Raw genomic sequence first — 8,593 nt, forward strand, 5'->3', positions numbered from 1 at the left:
CCAGGAGAAGTGAAGCGTTGTTTCCTTACTGCCAGGGGAGGTGATGCGTTGGCTCCTTACTGTCAGGGGAGGTGATGCGTTGGTTCCTTACTGGAAGGGGAGATGATGCGTCAATCTCTCGAAACGCGGCATCAATTCATTACTGCTGGGCAATGTTGAGTAAAAAATCGCCACCCAGGGATGATGTGTTGAAAATCCATATGCGATGCGTCAATCCCACAGAGATGAAGCAGGGACTGTGTCAGTGTTGGAGCGGTGTGTCACAAACTTCAGTGATGCGGTACTAAAAACTTATCAAATATCAAATAATCAAGCGGTAGGGAGGAGGAAAAAATGTCCATTTATTTCCCCAGGTTGAGACTAAGGGTTATCAGATGTAAAACGGACACTTGTAACAATTCTAAACCTTTGGATAGAAAATTCTAAAGCACCCTCAAAAACTCAGTGTATTACCGTATTGCGGTGTATATCTTTTCTCCGCCCCACATTGTAGTTATGGCATTTATCATTGGGTGCTTTAGTTTGTAGTTAATGCCCGCCTCATCCAGAGGCTCCTCTGGTCTAGTTTGCAGTGTCCAGAGATATTGAGGGGTGCCCCCACATTATAAAGGTAAGTGAATAATCGTGAAATGGTGGGTTTAAAAAATATAGAACTCAACTTCAGAAACTTTAATAAATGGTGTGAGTCTATACTAGTAAAACATAATTAGTACTTGTAGGAGATCAAGTTACTTAATCTCTAAGTGTATTCAAGGTATTGTCGACATGTTTCAGCCCCCCTTGGCTCACAGGAGTCTATGGGGCTTTCGTCAGGACTTACAAACAAACAAACACTGAAATGCGTCAAGTACTTACACCATTTGTGTAGTGACCTTTAGAAGTGCCTTGTTTAAGGCTTTCACTGACCAATCACCCTCTTTTGTGCTCTAAATGGAGAGAAAGAGAGGAAAATACAGACAAGAAAAAACACTTTTATGTCTTATAAGTGTAGTTCGCTGTATTCTATGGGGGGTAGAGAGATCAGCTCATGTCTAATCTTATTAACATCTATGTTAAGATTGAATCGGATAGTTGAGTGGGAGGACTGCTGGGGGCAAAGGACTGAGAATATGATTGTTGTCATAGAAAAGATTGCTTTAAAAATGATTACTTTAAAAAAATTCAGGGGGGTTTCAATCTTAACATAGATGTTAAAAAGATTAGACATGAGCTGATCTCTCTACCCCCCATAGAATACAGCGAACTACACTTATAAGACATAAAAGTGTTTTTTCTTGTCTGTATTTTCCTCTCTTTCTCTCCATTTAGAGCAAAAAAGAGGGTGATTGGTCAGTGAAAGCCTTAAACAAGGCACTTCTAAAGGTCACTACACAAATGGTGTAAGTACTTGACGCATTTCAGTGTTTGTTTGTTTGTAAGTCCTGACGAAAGCCCCATAGACTCCTGTGAGCCAAGGGGGGCTGAAACATGTCGACAATACCTTGAATACACTTAGAGATTAAGTAACTCGATCTCCTACAAGTACTAATTATGTTTTACTAGTATAGACTCACACCATTTATTAAAGTTTCTGAATTTGAGTTCTATATTTTTTAAACCCACCATTTCACGATTATTCACTTACCTTTATAATGTGGGGGCACCCCTCAATATCTCTGGACACTGCAAACTAGACCAGAGGAGCCTCTGGATGAGGCGGGCATTAACTACAAACTAAAGCACCCAATGATAAATGCCATAACTACAATGTGGGGCGGAGAAAAGATATACACCGCAATACCGTAATACATTGAGTTTTTGAGGGTGCTTTAGAATTTTCTATCCAAAGGTTTAGAATTGTTACAAGTGTCCGTTTTACATCTGATAACAATTAGTACTCAAAACTTAAGCTGCAGCGGTTCTTTTGATGTGCTGTGATGGAAAGCTGGGGTCTGCAGTGAAAGCCATGGTCAATGCTGCAATCGGGAACCACTCTCTGGTGCTGGTAGCAGCGATGTGTCAAAGTTTGTAGTGATGCGTCGATGAAAACAGATGCTGGAACTTGATATGTGGATTTTGTCCTTCAGTTCACCAGATTCTACTTCCAAGGGCCCAAGAACTGGATTTGGCACCACTTGGAAAGTCAGGACTCTTAGTCGAATTAAGCACTGGTAGGTGAAGTCTTTGATGGCCCTGAGACTTCTTAACAGGAGGCAAACACACAAAAGCCCTTAGAAAACCTTGGAAGAAAGATACAGAAGGCAAAGTCCAGTCCTTGCATTCCCAGGACAGAAACAGCAAGCAGCAGGCCACAAAACAAAGTAACAGGTTGAGTGGCAGAAAATTCTTTAGTCCAGAAGTGTTCAGATCAGAGATTGTCAGAGGTCCAATACTTATGCCCCTTTCTGCCTTTGAAGTAGGCAAACTTCAAAGGAAAGTGTTTGTAGTGCACAAGTCCCAGCTTTTCCCTCACCTGGCTCCAGGCACACTATGGAGGGTGAGGGGGGACAGCTTTGTGTGAGAATAGGCACAACCCTATTCAAGTTTCTGTGACTACTCCTCCCATCACTCTAGCTCAGGAAGGCCCATCGGCCTGGTAATGGGCCATCAGGATATACAATGCACATCTCGATTCCCTTTGTGTGACTATCTAGAGTGAATGTGCATTAGCCTAACTTTCACCCTAACCCAGATGTGGATTCTACAGACATACAGAACCACAAAATGGTTAAGCAAGAAAATGCCCACTTTCTAAAACTGCCATTTTCAAACATGCACTTTAAAAAGCAACTTCACCAATAGATGTATTTTTAAATTGAGAATTCAGAGACCCCAAACTCTGAATTAAAATTACACCTAAATGATACTTCAAGGCAATCCCCATGTTACCCTATGGGAGAGATAGTTCTTGCAATAGTGAAAAGCAGTATTTCACTATCAAGACATGTAAAACACACCAGTACATGTCTTACCTTTTTAATACTCTGCACCCTGCCCATGGGGCTGACTTGGGCCTACGTTAGGGGTTACCTACATTTAGTAAAAGGGAAGGTTTGGGCCTGGCAAGTAGGTGCATTTGCCAGATCGAAATGACAGTTAAAAACTGCACACACACAGACACTGCAGTGGCTGGTTTGAGACATATTTGCAGGGCTACTCATGTGGGTGACACATTCATGGCTGCAGGCCCACTAGTACCATTTGATTTGTAGGCCCTGGGCCCACTTGGTGCACTTTGCTAGGGACCTACTAGTAAATCAAATATTCCAGTGATGGATAAACCAATCACCAATGCAATTCACACAGGGAGCACTTGCTCTTTAGCACTGACCAGCAGTGGTAAAGTGGCCAGAGTCCTGAAGCCAGCAAAATTGAAATGCAGCACACAGTCAAAAACAGAAGGTAAGAAGCAAAAAACACTGGGGAAATCGCACCAAAAAATGCCAGGTCTAACAATACCCTTCCAGAGTTATGCCCTTTTATGGATGCCTCTCTTGAGTCAAGTAAAAATAGCTCTGAAAAAAACTTACCTTTAACCCAGAAGAAAAGTATGTCTTTTAAATTTTTTAGTCGCACTCCTAGCATTAACGTCTGCGGTGAATCTTTCTGTTGCTTCAGAATTACCACTTCTTCCATCTATTATTCTCTGATGATTATATCTGCTTTTCCAGAACTTTTCAATGCCTCAAGACAATCTTATCTTCCATTATGCAGTTGTTGGAAAAATCTACAGATAGCTCTGATCACATTATGGACATCTTGTCTGAAATATTGAAAGAATGAAATCTAATGAGCTGATGTATCGGCTAGTAAACAGTTTACTCATGCTAATCCTACTCAAAAGATCAATATTGGGATTAAAGTAGGTTGAACAACAAACAAACTTAGAGGTCTAAATCAGAAACCTGATCTGAATATCTTTCAAAATACCTTCATGTCTAAAAAGTACATCAAGATAAAGAAGTGGCTAACAGTTATGAACAACAGACCAGATCGCCAAGAAAAGGGCCACCTGTAATTGCTAATCAAAACCCATTATGGATTCCCATCAATAACTTGTATGGATCAATGTTTTCATTTGGTAATCCTGCCAGGGTATTCTGTCTCTTGATCATTGAGACATACGGCATACCCCCATCTTTGGCATGGGGTAATGACCTACAATTACTAGATTAGACCAAATGATGATGATCTGATGGGAAAGTGCAGTGCAAAAAAATGAAGATGAATGTGATGGTTAAAACAGGATAGGGAGCTTTAACAAAAATTACTTTATTGGGCATAAGCCCCTTCCTTGTTAAAAACAAGAACAGTGCAACAACATAAACGCAGTTTAAACAAATAGCTGCGAGAGGACCAACATGTTTCAGCCTATTATGGGAGGAAACCCAAGGCTTTCGTCAGGGTCTCTGTTCTCAAAGAATGCTACTGCCAAATTAGTGAGAAACGTGTGAAAAAATGATAATAAAAAACACACAAGTGAATTAATAACAGTAAAGGATATATTTCTCCTACATCTGTTTCAATTCCTCCTTGGCACCTGGTGTGATCTATAACAACAAAAACATATGTGGACCCTTATTAGGTTCAAAGGTCTGTTAAAAACGGTAATCTATTCATTAGTGTTCAAGATTTTCAAGTACTCACCCAGTGTGCCCGGGGAAAGGACCTCACCTCTTCCTGGACCTGGCTCTGGTAAATGTGAGACCCCGCTCTGTAAGGACAAGACAACCCCTACACTTAGTATAGATAGAGTGGAGAAGTGTGGCTCACTGGTTAGAGGAGGCAGACCCGGAAGCAGAGGTCAGCCCGGGACCAGGGTTCAATTCCCGGCTTGGCGGGGTCTTGAGTCCTAAAATGTCCATGGACTCGACAATTCTCGCTTCGGTGCCTACTCGATTCACGGGTTCACACTCTGCGACTCTGGGCAATAGCTTGCTTAATCTCCACAATGGCCCCTCGCGGCGGGATGCCTGGCTTTCACCTTGCGGATACCCTGCCGGGGTTATCTCACAGGGGAATACCAGGACGGGTTCCCTAAGCAAGCGCTTAGAAACCGCTCGGTGATTTGCGCTATATAAATTCCTGTACATTTACAGAGCGAGCCCTTTTTACCCTGCTCTGTCTATTAATAATGCTTGGGGTGCACCAATGTGTCTTGCACATAGAGCCTGACTTCCTGGTATAAACTTATCACCCAAGAGAGTCCTCGCACCCACGTACAACTCTCTAGCTAGACTTTACAAAAAATATTTTTGCATATGTAGTTTAAATAAACTCAAAAAAGGATTGCCAATACAGCAAAAATACCTTTTGTCCCCTATTCAAGGCTGACAGATAAAAGGGGCCAAACTATTAATGAGACAACCATGAGGTAGTTGGCTTGTTTATCACTATTTAATGTTAACCAAGTCCTCATAAAACAAGTGCCAAAAAACAGCCCAGACTGATTCTAGAGCCTACCTGTCCGTCGTTGTCCCAAACGATGACTGAGTCAGGGGGAGGCATTGGGCTGCTCGAAAGAGCCTCTATTTCATACGTTGAGCCCAGCTTAACTCGCGTACTCTCGCGAGATTTTGATGGACTACAGAATGATGTCACCAGACCAGGAAGGAGTAGTTTTAACCAACCGCAGCCTGATTGTATTTAAACATAGTGTTGGAAATAGCAAACAGAAAAGGGAAACATTTCGTAAGCTCTACAGGATGATGTCACCAAACCAGGAAGGAATAGTTCAAAGCAACCCCAGCTTAACTCGCGTACTCTCGCGAAATTCTGACGGACTACAAAATGATGTCACCAGACCAGGAAGGAGTAGTTTTAACTAACCACAGCCTGATTGTATTTAAACATTGTGTTGGAAATAGCAAACAAAAAAGGGGGAACCATTTCCTAAGCTCTACAGGAAGGGTTAGGAAAAACAGATTGCGTATACCGAGATATAGTTGTTAAAGCAAACAGTGTTTACCGATAACATCTTTAATCGCGTACTCTCGCGAGATTTCAAACGGACTACAGGATGATGTCACCAAAACAGGAAGGAGTAGTTCTAAAGCAAACCCAGCTTAACTCGCGTACTCTCACGGGATTTTGGACGGACTACAGGGTGATGTCACCAACCCAGGAAGGAGTAGCTCTAACCAACCACAGTATCAAGAATGGTACAAACCCCAGATCTTATGAAATAGGACCAAACTACAGAGTAATGTCCCTCAAATAACAGCTGTAGTTAAGCAGAAAATAAGCTCAGCTATATGCACTCAACAACTATCGTCTCTTGCATCTTCTGAAAGTTATAAAGACACTTATTCTGGTAGTCCTATAGGTATCATAGAATGCTGCAAACACATTATAGTGATAAAATAACTCCAACTGTTAAGAACAACATGGAGTGGAATCACATCTTACTGACAGGGTGGTCATGATCATTGTAAATTGAACCACGGAATATCATCGTTGGTAGGTTGCCCCATTTCGAAATTGCCAATGATTTTTCAAAAATCAAATCCAGAGGTAGACTTTTCTTCTTTGTACCTTCTCTTTACAGAGGAAACCTCTCCCCAAGTCTCAACAACTGCCGCCGCAGACAATTTTAATCCCTTTGTGGTACAATCCATAGGATCTGATATTTTCTCAATATTTAAGTCAAAAGGGAAAGGGTCTGACAAAAGACCACTGTCTCCCCCGGCAAATCCCAAAAAAGGAGAGATAGGAAAAAAGCTAAAATAAAGCAAGATGATTATGCAAAAGAAGGACTAGGAAAATTAGGTTCCCTAAGGAAATCCCCCTTCTCCGTTGTCAATAGATATTGGGGAAAGGGTTAAGGTTTCATTAGGATTGGAGAATGTACAACTAGTGGCTGTTTCTGGGTATCCACATGGTCAAAGTTGTCTAAATATGGTGGATCAAAAAGGGGTGCCAAAATTTGTGTAGAAAAAAGTTATTATCTCGGATAAGGAGGCAGATAAAATGGCTGTTGAATTGAAGAACCTTGCTCCACCTTTTTATCTGCATTTGTATTTGAATGTCTTAAGAAAGAAAATAATATCTCCACCAATTGCTCTGAACCCAACTATTTTGACCTTTGCATCGCTTATATAATCTGTTCATGTGGAAAAAGACCCTCAATGTCTCCAAACATTTCAGTCAAAAATGCAAAAGAGAATGGAGGAAATCACAACTTTGGACTTTATTGCATTATTTGACAATGATTCCACTTTCTTGGACCAATCGCTTTTGCTGAATCTTTTGGCCCAGGTAGATCAGCTGAAGTTGAATAGGAGTAGTGTTTTGGAATTGGTGGAATTATTAGATACTTGATTAGAGAAGACAACAAGGGTTACATTTAAGTTGCGTGTAATTGTAAATTTGATTTTGAACAATTGTGAATTTTTTATGTTTCAAAGAATTTACATTATTATCTCCCCCTTAAAAATAGCATTTTGCAAGTAAGGGGAAACAGTTACTTGCCATTATCTTGCCCTATCGAGAAATGCTCGGTTTGTCAGGAAGAGATGGCTAACATCGCAAAATTAACTTTAATCTCTTATAAAGCTGTTGTGATGACAAAAAATGATGATTTATCTCAGCGGTCCTGGTAAACCGGTTGGCTAAACACCAATAAAATGGATGTCCCAAATGTGCTGAAGCAGGGTGTTTTGTAGGGGGTCTCCTTCCTTTAAAAATTGTTTCATGGAATATTGCAAGCTTTTGGAACAATCTGGGTAAAATTAAGAATTTAAATAAACCTGGTCATGCTGTAATCTGCTTGCAAGAAATATGGGCTCCGTTCACCTTTGAGGATGAAAATGTTTACGTAATTTGTTGTCCTGTTGCCAAATCAAAGAGAGGCCATGATAGTAGTGGTATAGCCTTACTACTGTCTACAAATTTTACTTGGTCCTATCCAAGCGTATTTGCATCATTCTAACCTACTGCACTGTAGTGTATTCTCAGGGCAGAAACTGGTGCGCTCAATAATTCCCTTTATTTTTGTCAATATTTATATTCCGTCAGCTCAAGGAAAGACGTGTAAAGTTGGCATTACTAAGGTCTTAATAATGGGATATCTAAATGTAACTGTCTCTAATCATTCTCTTGCACTCTTTGCAGACAAAGAATGGGAAGAGGCTGTTAACATTCCGGCCATCATGCTCCTTACCTCCTCAGGACAAATAAAAGACGTTCTATTCTGCTGAGGGCTTGTAGGGAACATGCCTTAATAGTTCTCAATGGGAGACTACAGTGTGATAATCCAGCTCTTTTTACCCATAGAACAGCAGATTCAGCAACGACAATCGATTAAGTTATTTGTTCGCATATGGTCTTCCAGTATCTAGTTGATTTAAATGAAATAAATAATATTTTGAGTGATCATAATATGTGGTAAACAGCGTTTACAACGCAACTTTTACCACGCACTACCTTTACCACGCAACTTTTACAACGCAATTCGTTACAACGAATTGCGCTGGGGGGCGCTGTAGGATAGGTAATAGTTTAATTTACCATCCAACACCTTCCCTACTATCCACGGGGACTGGAGTTAGAATAGTAAATTAAACTATTCACTATCCAGCGCCCTTCCAATGCAAGTCGTTGTAACGACTTACGT

This window comes from Lissotriton helveticus, chromosome 7, assembly GCF_964261635.1.
Source record: "Lissotriton helveticus chromosome 7, aLisHel1.1, whole genome shotgun sequence".
Lineage (NCBI taxonomy): Eukaryota > Metazoa > Chordata > Amphibia > Caudata > Salamandridae > Lissotriton > Lissotriton helveticus.